The sequence below is a fragment of the Lagopus muta genome, chromosome 4, assembly GCF_023343835.1.
Source record: "Lagopus muta isolate bLagMut1 chromosome 4, bLagMut1 primary, whole genome shotgun sequence".
Lineage (NCBI taxonomy): Eukaryota > Metazoa > Chordata > Aves > Galliformes > Phasianidae > Lagopus > Lagopus muta.
This window is the reverse complement of record NC_064436.1, coordinates 12,483,814-12,511,194: the sequence shown is the minus strand read 5'-3', so window position 1 is coordinate 12,511,194 and position 27,381 is coordinate 12,483,814. Positions and strand designations below refer to the sequence as shown.

Genomic DNA, 27,381 nt, shown 5'->3' with positions numbered 1-27,381 from the left:
GGCCTAAGAGTAGTAGCTTTAGTTTGCTGAATTTGGAGTGGATTTTCTCTAAAGCCTTGGAAGGTATAGCTTACTTTCTCGTGTGTTAGAAGAAGAGGATCGTTTCTGTTGGTGGTGATTTGATGAGTTAATAGTGTCTGATTTGCCATCAGAAACATGTGTATGTGCTGTATAATTATACATATGCTGTAATAGTGCGTATGCTATAATGCATATGCTATATGCATAATAGTACAGGGGCGTTGGGAAAGAAATATCAATTAGCTATTGGAATGGTGCTTTCCATGTTTATTCAGTATGTTTCTTTTTGTGCAGGCAAATAGAAATACCCGTATGTTTTTCATTTGTCAGTTCTGGCCTTTATCATATTGCAAATATGTCTCAGAATGTTACTCAATTTCATGCAGTTCGAAAGAACTAAGCAAAAAGTAAAATAATTTCATGCTTTGTACAGTATAAACAAGCAAACAAACAAAAAAAAGCCCTAGAACTTTCCAGGCAGAGGAATAGAGTGTGTCAAATTAATCTATAAAAGTCAAACAAAAGAACTTTGCTTGGAAAATAAATGTAGAGTGGTTTTAATTAACATTGTGCTTCAGGTCATGCCATATGCTTTCAATTAGGTCTTTAGTGTAAGGAAGACTGTTTTTCAAAAACATCTTTACTCCTTTAAAGGGAAAGCTTTGGTAATTTACCAGAAGTGGGGAGGTGTCATATTTTGATTGGTCTTTAGGATAGAGGAGTATGAACTGTAATCCTCTCTCAAGTATGAATATAATTGAGAAAAGTCAGGATGAGGCAAATTAAGAACCATTTTTTTAATTATTCATTTTTCTTTCATTTCATCTCTCTTTGTTTTCTTCAGAATATAATAGCTGTTGCAAAAATGTGGCATGTTTTTCCTCTGTGTTTCAATCACTGCTTTGCTTTAAATTTTAGTATATGTATTTCATAGTTTTGCTTACATTATTTTGCTGGAATAGGAATAAGTTTCTGTGGATTAATGTATTTCATTGTGTGTCTTAAAGTGCTTGTAGCTTAGTTTTTAGAGTTTGCAGTTACCCTGTTCCTTTCTTATTATAATAACTTTCTCTAAAATAAAAAAAAAGGGATGATTTTTTCGTTCTGTGTGTGCTCACGTGCTCAACAATGTATTCCTTTGTCTCTGCTAGCTATGGATAAAGTGCTGCTTTTAGCAGGAAGAGGGTCACTGGGACCTCTCCATCAGCTCCATCACAGTTTACCCTTAGATCCATCCTATAGCCTATTTCTGCTACAAACAAAGCAGAACAAGCAAGAATAATGAACTAGCATATTTTCATATCTATACAAGATATAGAAATCTTAGTCATTGTTATTTCTCATGTCCTCCTCATGCAATTTTGCAAGAATTCTTAATAAAGATACCCCTTGCTGTCAGTCTGTAAGCATCACCATCCCTTTCTTTAAGTAATAAGTACTGTGGATTTGGGGAGAAAATGATAATTAAATCAGAGGAATGCTGCATGAATCTCCAAGTTGTTCCTGCAGAAAGCGTGGGTTCATTTATAGTTGTTCTTGCATACAGTAAAACAGAAAGGAAGATGTTCTAGTGTAATATCCCTAGATACAAATTCAATTGAGTTGATACAACTATTTGATTCTTGGAGGGCAAAGTGAACTAGAATTGGGGATGTGTATCATTTTGCAGAACTAGAAGTTTGAGTTCCAAGGTCATTATTTTTTAAATGACACTACTAGTTCTGCTGCTGGTGGTATATTTACTTGTTTGATCGTACTAATCCTCAATGACAAACAGCGCAACTATATCCAGAATTCTGTGAATAACATGAAAACTTTTTCAAGGGCTTTGCATTTTTGAAGTTTCTTTGAGAATTATTACCATTTTTATTGAAGTCCATTTTTGGAAAAAAAGCTGCACGCAACGTGTTAGATATAATGTAGAATTATAGAATAGCCTGGGTTGAAAAGGACCTCAATGTTTCAACCCCCTGCTATGTGCAGGGTCACCAACCACCACAGCAGGCTGCCAAGAATCATGTCCAGCCTGACCTTGAGTACCTCCAGGGACGCAGCATCCACAACATTTCTGGTCAACCTGTTCCGATGTGTCACCACCCTCTGAGTGAAAAACTTCCGCCTAACATCTAACCTAAATCTCAGCTTGAGACCGTTTCCCCTTGTCCTGTCACTATCCACCCTCGTAAATAGCCATTCCCCCTCCTGTTTCTAAGCCCTCTTCAAGTATTGGAATGCCACAATGAGGTCTCCCCAGAGCCTTCTCATCTCTAAGCTAAACAAGCCCAGTTCCCTCAACCTTTCTTCGTAAGAGAGGTGCTCCAGCCTTCTGATCATTTTAGTGGCCTTCCTCTGGACACGTTCCAAGAGCTCTGCATCTTTCTTGTCCTGGTGGCCCCAGGCCTGGATACAGTATTCCACATGGGGCCTCACAAGAGCTGAATAGAGGAAGACAATCGCCTCCCTCTCTCTGCTGGCCACCCCTGTTTTAATGCAGCCCAGTACACAGTTGGCCTTCTGAGCTGCAAGCATGCACTGCTGGCTTGTGTCCAGCTTCTCATCACCAGATCCCCCAAGTCCTTCTCTGCAGGGTTGCTCTCAAGGGGTTCTTTCCCCAGTCTGTGTAAATACTTGGGATTGCCCCAGCCCATGTGCAACACCTGTTGCTTTGCCTTGTTGAACCTCATTAGGTTCACAACAGATGTATAGAAAATAAGATATTTTAAGTATTAGATTCTGTGTGCAGCTTTGGTACAGTCATCCTGTGTGGCCTGGGATGAATCAATTTATTTGTCTCTAGTCCTGAGCTCCCAAATAGGAAGATATTAAACTATATGTTTAGCAGGTACTAGACATAAGATCTTATGACTGAGATCTCCGAATACATGTCAGTAGGCTTTGAGTATTATATTGTGTATGTACATAATGTTATGCTTTCTTTGGCATGGACTTTTTTGCCTTAATAAGCAGCAGTAATGTTAATGAAATTATATTACTGTGTAACTATAAAATAAACTATTTTCTGGCTTTTGACTTAACCTTGGAGCAGCAAAAATTATTTTAGCAATTGTCTGCAGGTAGAAAAGCTGTTAGGTTTTTTTTAAAGAGCAAAAAACAAGGCCCTCTATGTATGAACTGAAGTAGGTGTGTTAGGTATGCTAGATAAATAACCCTATCTAGCTGAGTTTTATTTCTGAGGGGGAAGCAGGCTTTACAGATCTTAGATTAAGTCTGTGGAGGTGGTCAGAAGTGGATTCCACTGCTCCAACATCTCCATGCTCTCTAGTATGGCATGCTTCAGCTGTAGTCCCAGCAGTCGTGCGGGTCCAGCTCCTTACCTTAATTAGGTCCAGCTTCTTCACCTGAGAAACTGCCAGGATCTTTCTGTGGAATGCATGTAGAAGGGGAAATTGTTGTTTGCAAAGAGACTTACAAGGGGCAAGTAGAAGACACCATTTTTGAAGATGAGTGATGTGCCTAAAAATTTCCAGTGTATAATGAAAATAACATTGGAGCTTCTCAGGCAAAGGTCAAGGGAAGCTTTTAAGCCTGGAAGACTTAGGGCTTGCTTATTTTCCAGAGTAAGAGGGGGAAAAAAATCATCTCAACAGTTTCAATAAAACAAAATCTAGTTTTGAATGTTTTAGTTTGAGCTTTAATGCTAGGTCTAAAAAGGAAAAGCAGACGTTTGGTTTTAGCAAAAAAATATATGTAAGAACAGAAATAATGTTAGCTCTTCCAGCCTGATAAATCCAATTGTCAGAGCTTCATGTATACTAATAAATATCATAATATTTAGTGCAGTAAAATTTACAGACCAACATAGTTATGTCAAAGTAGTGTATTGTTTGAAACTGTTGTCTAAGGGTGTGCACATTAATCACAACACTGAGCAGGAGATAATGGTGTCTACATACTAAAGTTTATTGCCTTGTGGATTTTCATCAGCCAGGTTTATTGTAATTAGACAGCAATGGATGGAATGACAGTATCTGTTGCTTTATAAGCACTCAGCAGTTTTAAGACATTTGCTATTTAGCTTGGATCCTCTTTATTTTTTGCCAGCCACATATAGAATACTGCACTTCATTGCAGATGAGACTAGAATCAAATCAATTCACAGATAATATTTTATATATGGCTGTTAGAAAATGTAGTCAATTTTTGGTGTCATGTCTTGGCTCCTAGATGAAGTGTTCGGAATTAATTCCAAGAATGAAGATTGCTAACACTGCACAGTCATGATTTTGAATCTCATGTATTTTTTGCTTCTACACCATACGCCCCTCCCAATCCATTTTATGCCTATGAGTTAGCTGATTTGTCTGTGCTGTATAAAATAATTAAGTATGCAGAGCTTTGATGGATTAAATAGTCTTCTTTAAACAGGCTTGATATCTTTAAGTCAATGCATCTATTAACAATGAAGAGTTAGGTTCCCTTTAGCTTCCTTATTGAGCTCTTGAATGGTGACAGTTGTATTTGGATATTCTGTTTTTAAAGTGTCTGACAGACAGGAGGTGGGAGGCAGAAGGACGAGGTGAACCATGGAATATTACATATGTGCTCAAATTGCAGAGCCCCCTCATAAGTCAGAAAAAGGGCTGCCAAGGGGATGCATTTCTGCTGTATTGCAGTAGCCTCAGGGTCCACTGTTAAAGGGACGTAGGCTGCAGAGCCTAACTCACTGCAAAGAGATCAGATCAGGCTCATCACTGAGAGCAGTACTCGAGAAAGAGCCAAAGGGTGTAATGGCAAGCACAGCGTGACCCAAGCAAGCTTCAGTCCCACCAGTGGGAGCGCCTTGGCCTGCAGGGAAGCTAATCCCTGGAGATGCTGGCATTGTGTAAAAGACTTGGAACCAAACTCAGTACAGAGACTCTGCATGGCTCTAATTGAAACAGCCTTTTGTTGTAATGAAAAGAGAAGAACAGAAGGGATGGCTAATGATGAACCCTTTCTTTTCATTTGGAGCCCACTATTGAGTTGCTAATTTTGCACAAAGAACATTCTGCACTCAGATGGACTGTGGTCCATCTGAATTTTAGTCAAACATTGCAGTAAATGGTGTAACTCATTGCTAGGAGCCTCTCCAGACCTCTACTATTTCATTTGTTTATTAGTAAGGCATGCAACTTTTTTTTTCCTGTTCGGTTTCTACATTTGATTTTCTCAAATGCTCTTGACAATCTTTTGTGTAGAGCAATTGTAATCAAATGTGTGGTTTACTTAATATCCTCAAATCATGGATTTGGATATTTTTGATATGTAGTAATTTCCCCCATTTGTTAAAACCACAGCTTTTCAGCTTTCATAATTGCTTCCAGGCTCCTCAGAAATAAATATATGGTGGACTCTTCCATTTGATGCATTACTATATCCTTTATCATGAGTTGTAATCCACAGTTTTCTTTCTTGGCTCTTGCTTCTATCATTCTACATAGTGTTTGATCTCAAGTTTTATGTCACAGTGAATTAATTAGAGTATACAACTGAACTTTGACCTTATGAAGGCATTCAGAATCAGATCGGTTTACAAAGACACTTAGGGTAATTTGTGGGTTTTGAGAGCAATTAGGGAATGATGTAATTTTTTTCTCCTTTAAGTTGCATGTAAACATTTGTGTGCATCTGTTCACTTCTGTGTGTTTAAGAAATAACCGTTCCTGTTTTATCAGAGAAAACATTAGATGCATTAGAAACACTTAAGAAAATCTGTTCCAAACTTCTCTTTTGATGCCGCAATAGCATTTAGTATTCTTGCATAACAAAAGCCAGAAGTGTAGCTAACTGGGATGGGGGACAGGCTGAACTGCTGCTTCTGTTTCAGTGTGTTCAGTTTAACCAAAAGGACTGTGGACTCAAAAATGAACACACTACGAGTTAGTTGCCTTTTCAAAAGATCTTTTGCTCTTAATAATAATAAAAGTAGATGCTCTAGCTCTATTCTATCCTGTGTGAATATAAAAAGTATTCAGTCCTTAAGTCACTTCTGGTCATGCTTGGTTTATGTACAAGCTGATTGCTGCAGGCAAACGTGCATAAATAAATCACTTCAAGAACCCTGTGTCTGTTTTACCCAGGCTCCTTCTTCAGTGATTTTCCAGAGTTTTTCTAACTATTTTCAGCCTCTCTGTATCTCCTGAAGATACCAAACTAAGATCACAGGGCAGCAGCAATAAAATGTGGAGATAAGAAGTCAAATTTGACGAGGAGCTTCAACTGGGGCAAGCCAGGCATGCCTGAGGCAGTTTCAGTCCTAAAAAAAAAACACACAGGGTAGGAATGGGACAAGCACAGGTGGAGAGATTAGAATCTTTCTAATGCCCCAACCTCACCTGCTGAAGCAAGGTACCATGCTGTTTTATTTCCTAGAGGCACTGAATGAAACTGCTTGGGAGTATATGCAACTTCATACCAAGTTTTTGTTCTGCAAGAATATTGAAAACTTTCGTGGTTTTTTTTCCTATAGGTGAGTTATTTAAAAACCTGATAGTTTTGTTGCTCAAATCCATTCCTAGAGACAGTCAATCTTTGTGTGATAATAGTGATATGTGCATCCAAAGCAATATAGGGATTATTAGGATTCAGGGAATCCTAATTCAGGGAATTCATTATAGGGAATATTAGGATTCAGATACCTGCTGAATTTTTTGTTTTTGATTCAACAAGGCTGCCAGCTGCAAGCTGCCCTTATGCTGATGTCATGCATTTAAAACATATTTCATGTACTTAACAAGTGTGACCTGAAGCAACAGACTTGTCTTATGATTTTATCTTAGTGTTTTTTTCTGTTTTGGTTTGACTGTTGAGGGAGAAAGGAGAGTGAGATAGGGTAGGTTATTTTCTTGACAATTACTTCAATATCAGTACGAATGTCACTAAAGAAAGGTAATTTTCCACATAACAATTCATCAATATACTAAAAAACATAAATTGTGAGAAATAATTCAAATTCAGAAATTATGCTGTGAACAAGTAGGAATACAAAATTATTCCTAACTCACTTATTTCATGTTTCACTCTCAATTTTCAAATATCATGTATCCTGTATGACTGAGTCTAGTTTCAAACATTTTTTAGCAGAACTTTGGAAAATTTCTCAGGACAAGTTTTCACTTCATAAAGATTACAGAACTGCAAATTAACTTCTAACTGAGATGTCAAAACAGAATTCATGTGGAATTATCTCTTGCAGATGTTGCAGTTGATTGCTCTCTCGTTATTTGTTCCAGCAAAGTGAAAAGTCTATGCTCTGACTCTTGAAATTTTTAGTTAGGAACGTATCAGCTTAAATTTTTTACCACTTTTTGAGTGCAGAAACTTTCTCTTCTTGCATTATTTTTCTAGCTAGCTTTTATGGCTTATTTTGGACCCGTGTCAAACCTGTACTATGCAAAGATAAATGATTTGAAACAGCCTTGGACAGAACAAAAGAATCTGTTCTTGTCTCTTAATGAGAACAAAAAAAAACCAACCACACTGTATAATTGTTGCATGGTACCATTGCACTTACACTGCTTTTGGGATAATATAGTTTCATGTATGAAACTTGCACCTCAAACTCTATATACCATTCATATATCCTGAAATTAAGCCCTCAAACAATCTGTATTGACGAGAATAAAAAACAAGGAGAAGGGTTGTAGTAAATTTCTTCCTGTCTTAGTATGCGTGTAGATTAAGCAGTGCAGCTGCTCAATACAATTTCCTGAAGCTTTCTTATCTACAGTTAAGGCTTATATTGTGAAGAGTGTGGTAATTTTGCCATGTATTCAAGAATGTAAGGTGTTGGTATCATTGTGGGTCCTCTTCACTGCAACAGAAGGTACTCAATTGTATGCTTTCTCTTCCAAGCTTCCTCGATTCAGAGATTCTCATGATAGCTGCAGGTTTGTGGATTTTTTGTTCTTTTTTTTTTTTTTTTTTTTTATTAGGTGTATCTTTATGTCAGCTTCCCACTCGAGTTTGGGTTTTAATATCCAAGACGCAGACTGTCATGAAAACAGGTTAAGCAGTCGTTGCCCAGAAATGGCATGGGTGTAACCCATCTTGCCTCATGGCATAGGGACAGCCCAGGTGACTTCTGGAGGCCCTTTTTAGTCCCATGATTCTTCTGAGGAAGGACTTTGTGAAATGATAGGTATTTTTCCAGCATGACACAAATTGAACATGGGTCTCATTTATTTGCACATCTGGTGCAGTTTGGGACATGGAGTCTTTCAGGAAAATGCAGATCCGTGCTGACTGGTAACTGCTATTTCCTTCTTCCTGGCTTGCAAGAGAAAAGCTGCAGATGAGCTGGAGCAGGAGGGTCCCTGCCTGTGCAGACCTAAAACTCCAGGCATCCAAGCAGGAGGAAGTCTGAGCACTCTGTTCAGGTACTCTAGATGTCTAAATACATTTCAGAGGGTGCAAACTCTTCTGTTGGAAGGAGCGGTTAGTAAATCATCAGTTTAGTTCTTGCCCAGTTAATACATGCCTCATTTAGCTTATCTGAAGTCTTTTTACAGAACGCTGCTTCTCTCTCAGCTTTTTTTTGATATTGTTGTTTCTTTTTCTCCCAAATAAGGAAGCTTTAACCACAGCATGTGCTGCCAAACTTCAGGTTTGCAGAGCTGCAAGTATGAGACAGAATGATATCTGTTTTTACGAGGTCTTTCCGTTATTTCTGTAATCCTCAGCCAGCCAAGAACCCTTCATTTATCCTCCTGCTGTGTAAACAAAAGGCAGACGTGACCTTTATTCCAACTCAGCTAGAAGTTGAAAAATCTTAACGTATAATCTCAATACGTAAATAGACCAATTTTCTAGGTATTTATTTTAAAAAAGAAAAGTAATAGCATCCTCAACTTTTTGGAACACCTGAAGAAATACTGTTTTCAGATATATTTTCATTTTGCTTTAGAAACAAAAGGCCTTAGAGTTAAGCAGTGCCTGTGCTGAAGAATTTACTTCACTTTTACTTTAAAAGCAGACTGAAAGTTGTCTGAGAAGCATGAGGGATACTAGTAGAAAGAATATGATTTGTATTAATGGTCATGAGTATTTATTGGTAATTGTAAAAGCCGTGTTCATAAAAGCTGTAAGATTTGGGGAAGGGGAACACATAGGAAAAGATTTGCTACTATTAGCTTTCTGATTTTTGTTGTGGTCTACGCTAAGAGGCATCCCTGCATTAATTCTTGCTGAGTGACTGGGCACAAAGGCAGGTGTACCTAGGAGGCAATATTTTTGGAGCAACCTATTTATTACTTTGGAAACTAAAAATAAGAGCACTGTGACTCTAGTTGATGCAGCAAATTCTCAGCTACAAAACGCTATTTTTCAGCATAGCCACCACCATTAACTATGTATTTTTGTCAGTGATGAACAAGAGCCTGCATGCTGTGGTAGTAAAAATCCACACCAGTGGAGGTGACCCACAGTTTCACAGCTGGTATGATGGTGTGGTTGCTTGGAATTTTACCCACATTGTATTTAATTGGCCTGAACAGATGGACGTCAGAAGGTGTCAAATCCAAAGTATTCAGTGGTTGTGGTATGATAATTGAGCCAAGATCAGCAGTGTGCTCCACGTTGTTCAGGCAGGTGTGGGACGTGGCATTATCACCTTAGCAAGATAAGAGATTTGGGGAAAACAAACAAACAAAAAAAACCTAAACAACTTGTCTAGAGAAAAGTTGCTTCCATTCAGAACCTATTTGGTAATTTGCAGATCTTGCCTTTAATATGTGAACCTACCTGACTGGAACTATTTTTCTAAATACAAACACACACAAAGAAACAGAAGAATTAGGAAAGAGTCTGGGTGGATAAGGCTGATGGCTAAGCCATTAGTGAAAAAAAAAACAACAACTTGACTTTTAAGAGCTGGACTAATTGCATCCATTCCTCAAACAAAAGGGAACCTGACTGTGAAAATGTGGAGATTGACACAAATTGGAACAAAATGAATCCAAAATATCAATAAACCTATTAAGAGACATGTGAGAAACCAATCAATAGGGCAGTCAGCAGGGCACAGCTGCTGAACAGTCCACTTAAAACCATCAGTTGCCCATAGGGAAAACTCAGCTTCTTGGTTTGGGGGCATGGAAGAAACAGATTGAGGAAAGAAAAAAAACAATGAAACAAAGCAAAGTCTAGATCTTTTGTTTTCAGAGGAAGAACATAGTAGTTGCAAGAACTTAGTCTTATTTCTAATTTAAGGGCAAAATCTAGTGCTGATTAAAGAAGGAGATTGATCGCTTACACTGATATTAAGGAGATGATGGCAATTGGTATGGTAGCCTGTTCAGAAGCCAAATAGCGAAGCAGTCCTATTCCATTTGATTGGCCAAAAATCAAAAAACTTCAGTTAAAGAAGAAACAGATCAGCACTCTATAGTTGTCATGCAGCCACATTGATGGGTTTTTTTTGTTGGTTTGTTTGTTTTGGTTTTTTTTGCTAAGGCACTCAGCAGATTCCAAAGGGTCGGAATGCAGAGCTGTGGATTTATTTTAAAGCCTTTGCAGAAATATTTGTGTAGAAAAACACACTGGTTAGAGGAAGAGGGAAGTTGTCAAATAGCATTAAAGTTGGTAAAATTGGATTTTATAGACACAGTGTCCATATGCTTCGAATGCATGTCTCTCTATCCTTAGAGCATCTAAAAGTGATAAAAACTTTGGTCCAAAAATTTGATGGGATGGGATAGGGTGCACCTTCAGCGAGTTTGCTGATGACAGAAACCTTGGAGGGGTGGCTGATGCATCAAAAGGATGTGCTGCCCTTCAGTGAGACCTGGGCGGGCAGGGGAGTTGAGTGGAGGGGAATATTGTGAGGTTGAACAGGAGTAAGTGTAGAGTCCTGCACTTGGAAAAGAATAAATGCCTCAGGTTAGGGGCTGCCCTGATGGAAAAGAGATCTGTGGAGAAGGACCTGGGTGTCCAGGTGGAGAATAGATTGGCCACAAGCCAGCAGTGTGCCCTTGTGACCAAGATGACCAACAGTATCCTGGGCTGAATCAAAAAGAGTGCAGCCAGCAGGCTGAGGGAGTGATGCTCCTACTCTACTCTGCCCTGGTGAGGCCACATCTGGAGCATTGTATCCAGTTCTGGGCTTCTCAGTTCATGAAAGATAGGAAACTTCTAGAGATTCCAGTAGAGGGCAACAAAGATGGCTCTAGGGGCCCTATATTTCATCTTACGAGGAAAGGCTGTGAGATCTGGGACTGCCGTATATAATAAGAAGGTAAACCATCTAAGTGAAAGAGCATGACTTAACTATAGTGTGTTTCCCATGGCTTGTCTGGGTTGCATTTAATGAAAAGAAATTGTCTTAGGCCACGTATACTTCTATAGGCCACATATAGGTTGCTCCAAAAGTAATGCCTCCTGTTTATTTTCATGGAAACAGTGACAGATACAAAGAACACAGTAACAGTTCTTGATAGAGAAAATTCTCAGCCACGTAACAATAGTATTCAACTTAATGATTGCTGCTAGGCTCATAACAATCTGCACCAGCGAAGGTGACCTGGTGCCACCAGTGCTGAAACACAGCACCCATTGCTTCACTGTGCTTGCATCCACTGTTTGGTCTCCAGAAACTTTCAGTAAGCATCAGTGAATGTCAGTGGGTGCTATTTTCTGTGATGTGCCTTTGCTTCATATGCACATCCATGTCAGAAGCCATTTTTTGTCAGACTGCTCTTCTGCTGCCATCTGTCACACAGCAACAGCATGAAAAGGGATATTGGCAGGAAGGTTCAGCCTCTACTGCCATAACACCAATATCCACCTGTGATCTTACGGAACCTAAAAAAACAAGAGTCATTATTTTCTGAGCTTGCAAAATATACAATATAGTCAATATATAAAATCAATCCTATCCTGGGCTGCATCAAAAGAAGTGTGGCCTGGAAGTCCAGGGAGGTGATCCTGCCCATCAACGCTGTACTGGTGAGACCTCACCTGGAGTACTGCATGCAGATGTTGAGTTCTTAGTACAGGAGAGATGTGGACCTGTTGGAGTATGTCTAGAGGAGGCCCACAAAAATGATCCAAAGGATGGAACACCATCCTCTCCAAAGATAGGCTGAGAGCTGGGGCTGTTCAGCCTAGAGAAGAGAAGGATCCAGGGAGACCTGAGAGTGGCCTTTTGGTACCTACAGAGGGATAAGAAAGAAAGAGACAGACTTTTGAGCAGAGTCTATGATGGTAGGACAAGGGGAAATGGTTTCAATCATATAACTTCAGTTATAACACTTCATTTGGCTCTGAACAGCTCTATTTAATTTACTGTGTGTTTTACTTTTAGTGCTTACATTTTGAATTTGTATGCAAGTAGCAATCGGCACAATCTGGCACCATGTTTAATGTTTTGTAGTCGTTGCTTTGTTTTTTTAAGTACAGCAGGGAATATTACATTGTGCATTTTTGTTGTCCCTCTGATTATTGTTCCTTATCATTTCTCTAAGGAGAAATTCTCAAGTTCATAGGCCCCTCTCTTATTTCCCCATGCTTATAAGTTACTGACCACAAATTACAATTGGCAAGAGTTCTTTTTTCTTAAACAAAAAGAAAAAAACAATGAAACAAAACAAAAACAAACAAACAAACAAAACACCCAGCACTTTGCAGTTTTGCTTTAATGCCTGAATTGTGATGGAGGTAGGGTTTTCTAATGTGCTGGAACCAGAATCTGGAGAAAGAAGGATTTGGGCCACTTGATGCTCTTAAATGTTTGCCAAAGAACATTTTATTTTAATAAACGTAAAATAGGGTTCATTTCAAAAATAGACAACCTGTGCTCTGTGAATATCAAAATAAGGCACTGTAAAAATCCATTTTGATCATCAAAAATAGATTTTCATTTGAATTGATTAATTTCTTTGGAAAGCTTTACTTGATTCAGGCAGAAAATACTAAGCAGAGTTACTAATTCTTTTAAAATTTTCTGGTATCTCTTTACGTCTAACCAACAGGGGAGAACTGCAGCAAATTGTTTTATCTTATATCTTCGTTCGTATTGCTGTAGTTGATTTAGGGGCGGAGGGTGTGGGCAGGTTGTTTTGTTTTGAGGTATTGACCTTGGTAATAAGATGTCAATAGCTGACAATTCCAGAGGAATGAACACTTCAGACTGCAAATCACATTCAGATCATATTCAGATCTTACCACCCGCCCCCCCCCCCCCCCCCCCCCCCCCACTATGCCTTTAAGCTACAGTTAGCAGCTTTAAAGAAAATGTTTCATCAAACATCTCAGGGTGCTTTTGTTTCAAATAACTTCTTTGCAATTCTTTGGGTAACAGTGCAGAATTTTCTGGTTTTTTTCTAGGACAGCTTTTCTGTAGAGAAAACTAGTGTCTGTCTTGTTTTGTCTTTTAAACTTGGTTTCCAAGGCTCCCTGTTCTGGTAAACTTCATTTTCCACAACTTGGAAACTATAAATCCCACAGGATTCTTTAACAACATCAGTAAAAGCGTGGACTCTGTTTCTCATTTTTAAAGTACTACAGTGAGATCCGTGTGTGAGCTTCTTCAATCCAATTCATCATTTAATTTACAGTATTTTATTTCTCTTTAACCTCCTATCACACCATTTCCCAGAAATTATCTCTATTCACTTGTGGCTCTAACATTAATGGTACATTTAAGGCCAATTAAACACATTTTGTGCTGACAGGACACTCGATACATCAAATAGCAGCTTTGGTTGCTCACAGCCTGCTGGCAAAAGCTACTAAACACAGGCAGGCTTATCACAATACCAGCAAAGGGAAGTATGACATTCCTGTGACAGAAAGCCAGCACCATGCACTGCAGATATGCCATTCATCACTCTCATTTACAGGGATTGAGCTGACGTTTTTGTTTATCAAATATAACCTATTCTCAAAAATGATCTGCCATGCAAAGTCCTTGTAATTGTTTGCCCAGTCGCTGCTGAATTTATCATGTCCTGATCAGTTAGATTATGACACTGCAGAGAAAGAGGCAAATCGGGGAGAGAATAAGGCAGACAATTCATAGAACTGTTTGTGTGAAGTTGGCTGCCTCTAACGCTGCATGTCACTGTGACCTGTGTTTGCTTGGTGAAGTCAAAAGTAACCTTGAAATGAAAGATCTTGCCACACAAAAAAACAACAGCAAACCTGGAGAGAGGCAAAGGCCTTGAAATATGGTTGTCTCAATTTTCTACTTAAGTCAAAAAAGTCTTTCAAGCTAACTACCACAACAGTCAGCATCTTCCTGTGCTTGGTATGGAGTTAGAATGTCTAACAAAAACCCTCACTAAAATATTAGTGCATGCTTTTCTAGCATTGGCAATTTTGGACACAATCAACTTCTGAATCTTTGTTGCAATTCGTTGTAGGGAGTAATGGTCACTGTTGCCTGGAACATGTACCGAGGCCCCGCCAGGGCCAGTACAACACAGCAGGAAAGATTCAGATGTAAATAACTGCCGTAAAGAATGCTGAGCAACTTGGTGTAGGGCAGTGTTATATAACTTTGTAGGGCAGCGGAGTAAATGCAGGATTATGACAGCAATTTCACAGATGGATTTGAACACAAGCTGCACAAGTCAGGCCAGACCACTTTCAATTTTAATCTTGGATCTTAATGTGAAAGGAAAATTTGGCCATGTGATTGATTGTGTTGGGTGCTTTAATCTTCCTGGGGTTGTAAACAGTGCAAGGGCAGCATAGCTGAAAAGCAGAAACATAAGTTTTCAAACATACAATTAATGAAACTAATGCAGGTATTTGCTGCAAGATATGCAAAAAACTAATTGATAGGCATTACCTGTTGTGGCTTTTCTGGTACGTCTCTGCTGCAACTTAGGCACTTAAATTTGAGTTTTTAACTCACATTGCTGTTCAATTTATTTAGTCTGAGAAACAGAAATTTTTATGGGATTGTTCTAGATGTTGTTTGTACTTCAGGGATAAAAATGTGGAGAAAGAACCATTTTGTCCTCTGAAGAAATTGACGCTTCACAGAAAGAGGCCATAGGTTTCCCCAGAAGAAAAGAGAAAAAACAGAGGATCAATCAATATCTAAATTTAACTTGGTTCAGCATCTCAGTGGAGAGGACTGCTGCTGGGTGGGGAGGTGAATATTCTCCCTTGGGAAGGAGACTTGGCTGCCTCTTGCAAAGAAGCTGGCTCCTCTCTAGCCACAGGAGTGGTTCTGGTGCCAGCTACAGAGGTCACTGCTCATTTGCCCTCTGGCTTGAAATGGAAAAAAGAAAACATAGCCAGAGAAGAAAAATAAAGAAGTACTCAAAGGAGAGGAGGCAGTGTAAGGCCAAAGGCAAAAATGGGTTGTTATGGGAATACTGGAGAGGAAATGGCTAGAAATTGAGAAATCTGACAGATGGGGAAATGGAGTACACATCCTGGGGCAAGATCAATGGTCCAGGCAAGCAGGATGTTGACAAGCCATCTTCAAATGAGAGTTCAGAGAGGGCAAAGGGTGGGAAAAAGAAGCAATAGAAGGACAACTATCCATCTGTTGTATTGCAATGTGAACACCATTGTCAAGGAGGGAATAAAACCGTTTCTAGGTCTCTCAGTAGAGTATGAAGTCCTTAGTTATTCTAGACCAGACCATAAATGCGAATCTGAAACTAAGTTGCAGAGACTGTTGTTTTTCGGTTAGGATAGGAGAGAGAAAGAAACAAAAGCCTATATGTACGTTTAGTATTTAATGAATTTTTATATGCTTTTGTTGAGAGAGTAAGATCATGGAATGCTGTGTGCTCTTAAAAAGCCATTGGTACCAAGTTTTGAGAGTGGATGAAAAATGTATTGTAGGGGAGCAAATAATCCAGAAGAAATCAGAAAGGAGAGATGAGAGTGAGTGCAGCAAGGTAGACAGATTAATTTTTGTATGCTTGTAGGATTCCAGAGATCTTGATAGTGGTACTTGCTCATCTAAGATCAGGTGATTGCCACTTGCGCTCTGAATATGGAGAATAGCAGCCTAGCTTCATGTTCTTGTCTGACCATGTCCACCCCTTAAAGTCATCAGTGTGGGCCCATTCTATAAATGCAAACTCTATGAGCAAAGTGTATTAGTATGGGGTGGATATCTCCTATGGGATGAAATGAGCTGTATGTTAGCTGTGCCTGTTTCATTAGTTCACTCCAAAGGAAATCAAGATGACTAGTTCAAGAGTGAAATTGGCCCGTTGATATTTCTGGAATGGCTCAAATGACCCAAGTCCCATGCAAAGCATACCTAACATTCTGGCCTGCAGCCACATCACCACATATGGTTAGCAATATCCATAGGTACCCAGTGTGAATATATGTATATAACCTGCTGTGACTAGAGAAAAAGGGTGCGTTTGGGGAGTAATGTGCATGTTTTTCAGTCAGCCATTACTGACAGCTGATAAGGTGCCTCCCCGTGTTATAAAACATGGAGAAAAGTAAACATCTTCTAGTTGGCATTTAGAGGATGACTTTGCACTGCAAGTAAAGCTCTAGAGAGACTTTATGTTTGGATGAGGTGCTTTTGAGGAATTTATTATGTGGTTGTTTTGTTGTAGGGTATCTGTGTGTTTGTAATCATTGATTTTTTTATTATTATTATTTTGGTGCCTTTTTTCTCTATGTGAGGAAAGACTTGTAGATAAAGGTAGCAAATTGTTTTGCTTCCTGCCATTTGGCAGGACTGAGCAACTAGAAAAAGAGAGGTTTTTTTGGATATGCCATTTGGAACTGGAAATAATGAAATTTAAGGGAAATTCTAGGGGAGGTGGGAGGGAAAATAATTCTACCAGTTCTGCCACTATGGCTGCAGTGTGAACCATGTCAGAGAACAGAACTCGTTTTAGAGTTACGTATATGGGGAATGGGATGGATGAAATGATATGTATGGTTCTTCAAGCCAGACTACCTCTCCAACCTGGTTTATAAAATGGCCTCCCAAATAGTGGTGTGACGGTGATAAGTGGTTTGGAGGAGAACACTAGGAAAAGGACCAAGTGGGATAGACAGGAAAAGAGCCTCTTGAGCTGATGTTGCTGGCAAGAAAATCTCACAAACCTCAAACTCAGCTCAAATATTTTTCTTTACTTACAAGAGTAGCTTAACAAGCATTTGCCCGTTCTAGTCCCAGGTATCATTCCTACCCCCAGACCATCCCTGTCATTCCACCAACAATAGGTGGTTTTGTAGATACACTCTGAACAGATGGAACTGATTGAAAAAAGAACAGAACCATTCAGTAAAAATTAAATTATTTCTACACACTGGAAAAAGATAGGAACATCTCTGTGACACAGCTCGTATACATCTACCCTTATGACACCTAACATTTAAAAAACTGACTTCTACCTGATAGGTCTTGCTCAACCAGGAGGGCCATGTGTGCACTATGAATGTATCTAGAGAGATGGAGAAAGAATTACAGGGAAAAAAATAGCATAAATTGAGGTTTTCCATCTCACTGAAGTCTCCCCAGTTAGATCAGTCAATTCTTGTTATGCCGGTATCATAAAGATTATCACAGAGGGAGCCCTGAAGAGGAAGAAGTATGAAGTGAAATCTGTGGTATAGATGAGAGCCAGTGGCAGTGTGGACTACAGCTGCTAAGATGACTCAAGAACATGCTTTCTGTATCAGTTTATTACTGCATCAGATGTTGGAAAAAAGACTTCATGAGATTAACATGCAGATTTGACTTAACTGTTTTGAATAGTATATGAATGTGCCTTCAAAAATTAAATACTGCTTAAACTAATAAAAGAATGAGAGATAATTCTCATCTCTACTCCCTTGTGCTGATTTATACTAATAAATATAAAAGATCTGAAATATAATCAGATCTATGAAAAAAGGATTGTCTCTAGACAGAACAGAAAAAGCAAAAAATCTCTGAAGCATGAAATTTATACAATTCTCCAAGCCTATGGCTGCTGATTTATCTGAATGTCAGCTACGATGTATTGTTTACCTAGCACTTCTTATTGGTAACCAACCAAAATTAAAAAAAAAAAAAAAAAAAGCAAACCAACATAAAAAAAAGAAACCCACCACCTCCATAAGGACTTAGGCCAGTATCAGTCCAGCAAAAGGACCAATAACCCTGATGTGAATGGTGGGAATGATTCTCCTGTGACAGGCTGGCTGGTGATAGTGGAGCCTTGATGTTCTCTTCCTGCGGGGTAAAGAAGGAAAGGAAGTTACTCTTTCTAACTAGGAAACAAGAACTGTAAAATAATGTAGTTTGCCATTTTTTTTGTCCCTAAGACTCACTTTGATCTCAGGATTCAAGAGAATTTTTTTTATCCTTTCTCAGTTTGTTTCTGCCTTGTGAGGAAATCTATTGGTTCATTGTAATTACCAAAACTGTTGTTTTTTCCATTCATTTGTCAAGGTTTAGAAGACTCTGAAAATGAGCGAGCGCAGTAAATATTTCTATGGAGGGGCCCCAAACCATAAGAATGCTCTGAGTATGAATAAGAATGCTTCATGAGTAGATAGCTGAAATACAGAACTTAAAACATGTTTTGTCTGCTAGCCGGATTAGAGTTATTTGCCTTGGGTATTCCCAGTTTTCTATACCTGTATAAGCCCAGACTGAACTTCATCTTCGCATTTTCAATTAAGATAAAGTAAGAACGTGGGTTTGAGGTGCTGTTTCTTAAACAGGCCTCTACCGAATTTAAACTCTTCAAATACTGAGCTGGGGCGTAATGCTCACTGGTGCAGGGGAAGAAGCTCTGTCTTTTGAGCTAAGCAAAAATGATGTGGGTGAAGTTAGCGTGTTGTTGAGGCCTGACAAATAAATCCAAGGGTGGAGTAAAATTACTTGAGCTGGAAGCAAGTTTGTGTCTGTCTGGAAAATACATTGTTTCCAGAGATGTGAGCTGGAAGTAAACACGCAAGGTCTTTCTTCTGAAATATGGTTGTGAACTTTAGAAGTAAAACATTGTGGTTTTTTATTTAAAGGTAGCTGTCCTGACTTGAATGATATCTGTTTGCTAGCAGCTAAACCTAGATTTTACTGACTGTTCAGGCTGACTGGCATGTTTAATGCCAAATTAGTTCTTTTCATGAAGTATACTTTTAATATCCAAAACTATAAATTGAGTTCAAGAGTCCACAAGAAATCCTCAGTGAGGATTCTCTATTACCATCTTTCCTTTAAGCGTACCCTGGCATTCATTTGACATCATCACAAAGATAAATTAGAGAAGGTTTAAATTAGAGAAGTTGATTTGGCTGGTTGGAAGGTTGGTTTTGTGTGATTTTGTGACCATACATCATCCCTTCCATAGATGTCCTAGATTAAAAGTTGATAGAAGTGCAAGGAAAGAAGACTGAATGTTCTGTTTCTCACTTTTCTACTTTATTCTATTTTTATGTGTCAGCAGTATTTCCTTAGAGTCCCTGCAGTGCTCTTGTTTGGGGGTGTTTGCTTGCCTATTACCATAAGTGAAGAGATACCTGACAAGACATATAGTGCTTTGTGGAGAAAATGCTGCAAGGAAGTTTTGTAAAGGCTTTCTGGATGTTTGAAGACTCACGCAGTTACTTTTAGTCTATAATTGCCTTAGTTTTGCTAGATTTATGTGTAAACTCATGTATTTGAGACTGTAGTTTAAACAGTGTGGGGTTTTGTGTGTGTGTGTATACACACACACACACATATATATATATATATTTTTTTTTCCCTCTCTTTTTTTTTCTTGGATTATTTATTTTCATACTAAGGCACTCCTTTAGGAGGAACTGGAAAGAGAGTGACATGCATGTCTTAGAGAAAACCTGACTAAACAATAAATGCTAAAATTGTTGTGCATGCTTCAGTACTTAAAATACTCCAAACAGCAAGTTAGCAAGGTGTGTGAGAACACATTTCTCAAATGAAACTGAAAGATCATATGTACTCTAACAGATCATGTTCTGATGTAATACTTCAGTAGATGACCTGAGCGCTAGTTGGAAGGGGCATCTTTCCAAATGAAAGGGCTGTTTTAATGTGTCTGTTCATTATTACAGGAGAGTTTGAAATCCTCATTAAGAGTTCATACTTGAGTTGAAGTTAAGCAGTGTTTGAGTATGAATTAGTTTAGCTGGAAGACAGAGCAAGGCTTTGAAGTGAAAGGGGTGTAATAAGTCATCTTGATGTAGTTGTGTGCATTTCTATGGCTTTCAGTATTGGAAATGTTAGCATTCAACCAGAATGCAGATACAGCAAAGCAAATGCTGTGGTTTCCCCCCACCTTGGGAGGCTGTAGATATTTGAGTGTCATATCATAAATTACAGGTGATCTTTGTAGGCATAAGGTTTGAATTCCAGTGACGGGTAAAGAAAAAAAAGCCTGAATATTAGACCTTCCAACCATTAGTTCTAGTCTTTGCTGCTTGAATTTAGTTGATTTGGTTGATGACAGCTGATCTGGAGTTCAGCTGGAGGAGGTTACATACATTGGCAAAAATTTATGCAAGTGATTGCTTGAAAGCAGTAGCTCAATGGATATCAAGCTCTTGGGTCTCAGCCATGACTCTGCAAGAAAAACATAAATTAAAGATAAGGAACGAAATGATCAAAGAGTGTTGAGAAGCAGTGCAAGTGGAAAGGTGGAATTTGATCTAGAGACCTAGATAAAAGTGAGAGAACTTCGACAAAATCACGTAGTCAAGATCAATATTTATATGAACAAGTTTGAGATTTCTCTTGTATTATAGTAAGAATGACACTGTGCTATTACTACCTCTGTTGAATTTTATAAAAATCAATAGAAATTAAAGCAATCAAGAGAATCTGTTTTGAAAGCATAACATCTTAAAAATCTGAAAAAGGGTAGGGAAGGAGAGCTGTTTAGATAGCCTTGTTCATGCCAGAAACTGTAATAACCTTTATAGACATAGTGTGAAGTTCTCTATTGTTGATTTTGGCTACAGGTTTTTTTAATTATTATTTTTGAAATACTTAATGTTCATTAAAAAATGTAAAATTGAAAATAGAGTTTGGTCTTGGTTGTGGAGAATTGTGCTGTGTAGATCCATAGTAAGGTTTGGCAAAAGATAAGCAATAATTCTGTGATTTGTGGAGACTATTTTGTTGCTGCTTCCAGTCAGTAAAGTTTAATCTTCAGCACTCTTCCAGCATTTCTGCATCAGAAAAGCAATGAGTATATACAGATGGGATTGTTATATTTTACTCTAGCTTACTTAGAAATACACAAGTGTTTTGGATTAATGTGTCATGTATTGAAGATTGAGTGAATTCTGTAGTTCTTAAAAATATTTTTTCTGGCAAAGGTGTCAAAATTCTTAGATAACACCAACTTACATTAGAGGATGCTTCCTGTATGTCTCTCCTGTTGCTACCTTGTATAGTAATAACTGTCTGAAGTAATAGCTGTGATGGGAACAAGATTCTGAAACTTTCCCTTATATTTCAGTGAATATATTTACACGCATTAAAGTACACATTTGCATATGCTGTTGCTTTATGCTGATTGAGTCTCATTTCCACAGAAGACTCTTTTAAAATTAGAAAGAAAAAAAAAAAAAGACTATTATTTGAGTCCAATGAAGTTTACTTGGAACTTAGACAAAGAAGTGCAGGTCTTGAAGTCTTAATGGAACACTTGAAATGTTTGCCTGTCTCAAACATTTGAGCTAAATCTTTTTCCTTTACAAGGACACTCCCTTACTTAGGTCAAGCACTGGACTTTAAGTATTCTTGCTGGGTTATATCTCTAGTAAAACATATTCCAGCTGTTGTCTCTTATTATGGGTGTGTATAACTCAATAACATTCTTTTTCCTGTAGCAGAATACTTTTGAGAGCCAAATGAACTGCTTTTAAATCCTGCTTATTAAAGAAGGCTTTAAAGAGTCTGTGATTTTTGAGATAAGGTAGCATCATCTCTTATCTGACCTGGCTAGACATGAACATCAAAGCTCTGTCAAGGTAAGGAATGTAATACTGAAATAATACTAAGAGAATGCTTACGATAAACCAAGTTAATGAGTGCAGTCACTTCATCAAATTGATATAATCTATGTCTGTGGGCAAATCCAATGCACTGCATAACAGCTTACTGGTTCTCATATACTATGGTATATACTTCTATTACTGTTGTATGATAACCAGTCAAAATTTCTATCCTTCTTAATTAACCAAAAAAAGAACACCCCAAACCAAGTTAGTTGTATCAGCTGTAATTTTTAAGCTCTGTATTTTTGTTTCTCTTTTGAATATGTTACGATGAAGCCTTTATATTTCTAGAAGAAACATCTTGTTCTTAGAATATAGGGACAAGGAAGGATCTTGCTGTCTTCAGCTATCTAATGGGAGAGGATAGCGAAGGCAGAGCAAGGCTCTTGATGATCACAGGGAAAGACCAAGTGTAATGAACATAAGTTGCATCAGGAGAAATTCTGATTAACAACTCAATGAATACTTTTACAGAGAAAGTGGCCAAATACTGAAAAGCTTGCCAGAGAGGTTGTAGAGTCTGCATCCTTGGAGGTATTCTGAGTTTACCACATTATAACTTTTGGCAACTTACTCTAACTTTGAAGTGGATCCTGCTCTGAGATGCTTGGAGCCAATCAGCCAATTGCTAAATTTCTCTCCAAGTCTAAATTACCAAGGGGTTCTATTTCCTCATATGTTTGTAATGGAGTTCTGATTCTTGGCCTGGACCATTTCAGGTGATTGATAAAGACACCAATAGCCAGGTTTATATTTATTGTGCTTCTTAATCCTTCCCTGAAGAAACGCATTTGTGGCATTGCTCAATTCTTCTCTCTTCTATAGCTGGAATGTTTGGATTTTTAATCTGATGGCATAAAATGAATTCAGAATCTCATGTGAATTAAATCACTTTCATTCTGCCTGAAAGACAAGTGACTAGTTCCTTGATAACTTTGTGGATGACAGAGAGAAGCCATCCAAGGACAGTGCAGTTGTAGGAAGTGCACACTGCTGAAGACAAAGTAGTCTTACAGGTCACTAGCCACTAAAAGAATTGCACAGCAGGAACAAGATTTTGAGGGCTCTGGATGAACTATAAGAATTTGAAATTATTGGTCTTGTTATTCTCTGTAGATAATTTTGAATTTCTTTTCCAATCCCATGCATCCGCATCATCCAGTCGTTCATCTGGAAGTGGTTTAACGTAAATCTTTTGTTCTGTGTAGTGATATCACAGTCCTTACTGTCAAATAAGTCCTGTGGCCATTCCTATTCCAGAAAGCCTTGTCAAGTTGCCCTGTAATTGTATAGTTTGTAGTGTAGAAGTTGTAAATCCATGTTTGAACACCTCAGTTTATTGTTTTATATCAGAAAGTAACATCAAATTCTTTGTCTTAATCTAAGCTGAACACTTTGACCTGTTAGCTGAGGCAGGGAAACATGTCTAAAGAAAACCATACAGTTAAATACTGAATGTCCTGTGCATGACTGATTAATTTTCAAGTTGTTTTCATCAGTCAAAAAACTGTTGTTCTGTCATGGCGTTAAGGAATAGAAGGAAAACGGATCAAATTCAAAAGATGAGGAAGTTTTTGCATGGTTGGTGTCCGGACTGTTGATTTGACTGTGAACATAAACATTTTTTTTTGTTTGCAGTTCAGTGCTCTAAGGGTAATGTATCTGTTTTAAGTGGAAACTGTGTGTATGAGATTACAGAGACAGCTTCTCATCTGACAGACTGATTTGTAGGTACGTGATGTAGTCTGACGTCAAACCAGAAGTTGCATGCATATATACTGCGGGGGTGAGGTGAAGTTAGTTTATTTTGTTTTTCATGGGCATGAGAAAGCAGCTTGTGTTGCTGCTTTCTGTACAGAACCAGGTGTTTGTGGAACATGAAAGCTCTTCTTGCCTTTCTACCTATATGCTAATACCTGGAAAAACCTTGACCTGCTCTTTGCCTGATACTAGCAGTAGGCATTGGTGTGGTTCACTGGTGTCAAGAAAACTAGAGCTGTCAGTCTTAGCTCATTGCTCTGAAAATAAATACATGGAGTTGCTTACCTGGTGTTACACTGATTACTAAGCTGTACGCAGGCACTAAGCAGTGCAAGTAGATCTGAAACGTGCTTGGAAATGGATTTCAGTAAGTGCCTTATATTTATAGCAATAACAGTTCTTCTAAAGGTGAATCGGAATAGTTGAATGAGTTGGTGACTCACAGATCCAGGCGCTGTTGCTTCTGAGGAAGGATCACCAAAGCCTTCCTTCATGTAACAGACAAGATATGAGGGGGGGATGGTTATTCTTCCTTGTGCTTTGAGGACATTAGGCAGTTCTGACTTATAGTCTAAGTAAAACCTTGAAGTATTTGTTTTCACTGGCTTTTAACTAATTTTGTCTGCCAGCTATGGAAAGTTGATTGACTTCCCTGCAAATTTTGTAGCCAGCTACTTGTAAAGAAAACGGTTTTAAAGCCTTAACAATACTGATGGGGATTCACTCCTCAGCTCCGAGAAAACAAAAGCAGTGACTAATGGCATTGACTTGGAGCTTCAGTTTTCTCAGGCAGAATTCCTAGTAAGGTTATAGCTTGAAGTCTTAAAAAAACTAAAGAGGACAACTAGTAGTGCTTTACTTCACCAGTGCAATTTTATCATTTTATTCTGCTTTCTGTAATAGCATAAGTTGAGAGACAGATTTCCAACCTTGGAAGTTTGTACAAATGTGTGTGCAATGTTATCCCAAGTTTGTACTGGTAGACAGTGTGGAAATATCAGGTTACTAAAGGACATATAAATACCTGACTGTTAACCTGGAAAACCCAAAGTAAAACTCCCCCAGAATAATTGCATGTGTTAGTATTTTTAGCGCAAGTTTTGAACGTTTGAAGGCTTTTAGTAGCCATCTGTAAAGGGCTGGTTACCTTTGTATAATAGTTGGTAAAAATTCCAAAATCTCAGAAAAAATGTAGTTAATTGTTCATTAAAAATAAAATTATCTTTGCAATTATTAATAGTCTGCAGCATTCAGGATAATTTTCAAGAAAATATTAGCATTTTTAATTAAAAAAAAAAAAAGTAGATTATTTTACTCAGAAATAGATCTCAGAGGTTTAAAAGACCACTGAGACCTCCACTGGATAGACTGATTTCCTTTTCTTAGTAAAAAGTATTGTCAGAGGAATGATTAGATGGAAATGATACATTAACACTGAGAGAGCTGTGACTTATAGGAACACTTCTTTCAGCAGTGTTCACTGCCCTCGTGGGCTGTTTATGTTGTGATAAGGCCTAGAGACAACTCATATTAGACACATGAAAGTATGTTCCTGCCCTTAGGATAAGGAAGGAATGAGACATAGCAGATGTCCAAGACAAATATGTGTGTCAGAATGCAGAACAGCCACATAGAAATAAGAAAAATACTGTGATATACAGCATCTGATTGTGTCAGGACAAAACACCTCAGCTTACCAGTTGCTGTGTAATAGTTCCAGTTAATTGTCCCCTTAACAGAAACAATGAAATGCTTTTGAAGGAGAAGACTCAGCAATTCTGCAGAGTCCAGAAAGAAGTGCCATGAGAGAAGACACACTTCATGGATGAATACTGAATGCTGCAATCTGGTGATGAGCCTCTGGTGTCACAAAACAATTTGCTGGCTGGCTCTTGAAGAATGTTTGCCTTGTATAGGTCTAGACTGTCTGAAGAAATGGATATTCACATAGAATAAGCCAAAATAGCTTTTAAATAAATGTTTTAGCAGTAATTTTTTTGTAATCACTCCAACATGATGTCCCTTGCATACAGATAATCTTCAAGTTTAGTTCCGAACAGATATAGAGAGAAAACAGGCTGTAAGATTATGATCTCTTCTTCTGCTTTCTGCGAAAGAGTACAAAAATGCATTAAGAATTACCTCTAGTGCAAGATGAATGAAAAGTGATGGAGTTTTCATGCGTTTTCTTTGTGGGTCGTGGGTTGTTTGGTTGGTTTCGTTTGGGGGTTGTTTGTTTGTCTGTTTGTTTGTTTTTTGTGTATGTGATCTTTTTCTTTCATTTTTCTTCTGGGGGTGAGGAACAGTGGGAGAAGGAGGTTCTTCTTATTGGAGTTAGCAAACCTTTTCTTAAATTATGCTAGCCATCAAGAAACGTTATTTCCAAAGAAGACTCTTAACATTTAAATTCAAGTTTTTTTCCATCTATATAGAAGTGTTTCAGTAACCTTTTCTCCTTCTAATATATCCATTCACATGATTGAATATAAGATAAACATTCTATGTCTACATCACTAAGAGGAGTGTCAAACAAAAAGAAAGCTGAAAAGATAAGAAAATCCTAGTCTCCAAAGCTTCCTCTTCAGTGGAACCAGGATAGGTGAACTACCAAAGTGATGAGGCAGGCTGTATGTCCTGCATGATAAACTGCATAATGATATACAGAATATACGTGCTTGGGATTTTCTGCTTTGTTTGATCTGTTTGTTGTGTGTTGCTTATTCCTTTCATGAGGTTTAATTTAATTTTATTTTTTTACTTTGAAACACTATGTGGATAAACATCTCTGTACAATTTATGGTGTTTGGTTGCTTTCTCTATTCAAAAAGACTTGATGCTGCTTTTCCTTCTGCCATTATGTTAAAATTAGGATACACAGTACCATGAGAAAATTAGGAACTTGAAAACTGCGGTAGAATCCTTATATATTTAACACAGTGATCGTTCCCTGGGGGCTTTCTGGTCAGGATAAGTGACCTAATAGCTTTGGTGTGACTGCACAGTCTGAATGAAAGGCATATTTAACTGCGTGTCAAAAGACTTCATTCTATTTGGGCTCATCCTCTAAAATAATAACAACAACAAAAAAAGATAAGGTGTGATGATAACTTAGTTTTTTACTCATTTCTGTGGTTAGGTTTCTTTTCAATAAAAGTCTATGACTTGTCAAAATAAAAATATTTGATAGCGGACAAGGTGAGAGGTAAAATAAACGAGCTGGACTGGATTTAGGATGGACAGGGAAAATAGAGCTGATGGATTCCCTTTACTCATCAGGTTAACGTCATGGTTACACACAGTATGGGATAATGCTTCCCTGACATCCGTGCCAGCAAGAGCACAAGACTGTAGGTGAGCTGCACAACTCATAAACTTTGAGAGTCCTCTTCAACTCTATGTCTGGGATGTAGGAGGTCTGTATTTGTGCCCCCTGAGACGAAGGGCAGCTCTGGTTCTGCATTCTCAACTTCTTGAGTGAGTTTTCTCACTGTTATTCTGTTCTGTATGTGACAATCACCCTAATTTTGTGAAGGACCAGATCATGCTGATTTATAATTTAGACTTTTTTTTTTTTTTTTTTTTTTGCATAAGAAATGGTAGAGGCTCTGCCTAGTCTCTGCACCTGAGCACGTGCACAGAGCATCT

At 38.2% G+C, this 27,381-nt stretch overlaps 1 protein-coding gene across 10 annotated transcripts in view; it reads left to right on the top strand.

Annotated features, from left to right (window-relative positions):
* TTC29 (tetratricopeptide repeat domain 29) overlaps positions 1 to 27,381 on the top strand; it is a 365,054-nt gene that overhangs the window by 124,071 nt on the left and 213,602 nt on the right. The window contains exon 1 of one of the 10 annotated variants that reach the window (XM_048942650.1): positions 21,835 to 21,948. The exons of the other annotated variants lie outside the window; for them this stretch is intronic. The gene's annotated coding sequence lies outside the window, so the exon portion shown is untranslated. Of the gene's footprint in view, positions 1 to 21,834; positions 21,949 to 27,381 lie in introns of those variants that run through there. 10 annotated transcript variants of the gene reach the window in all.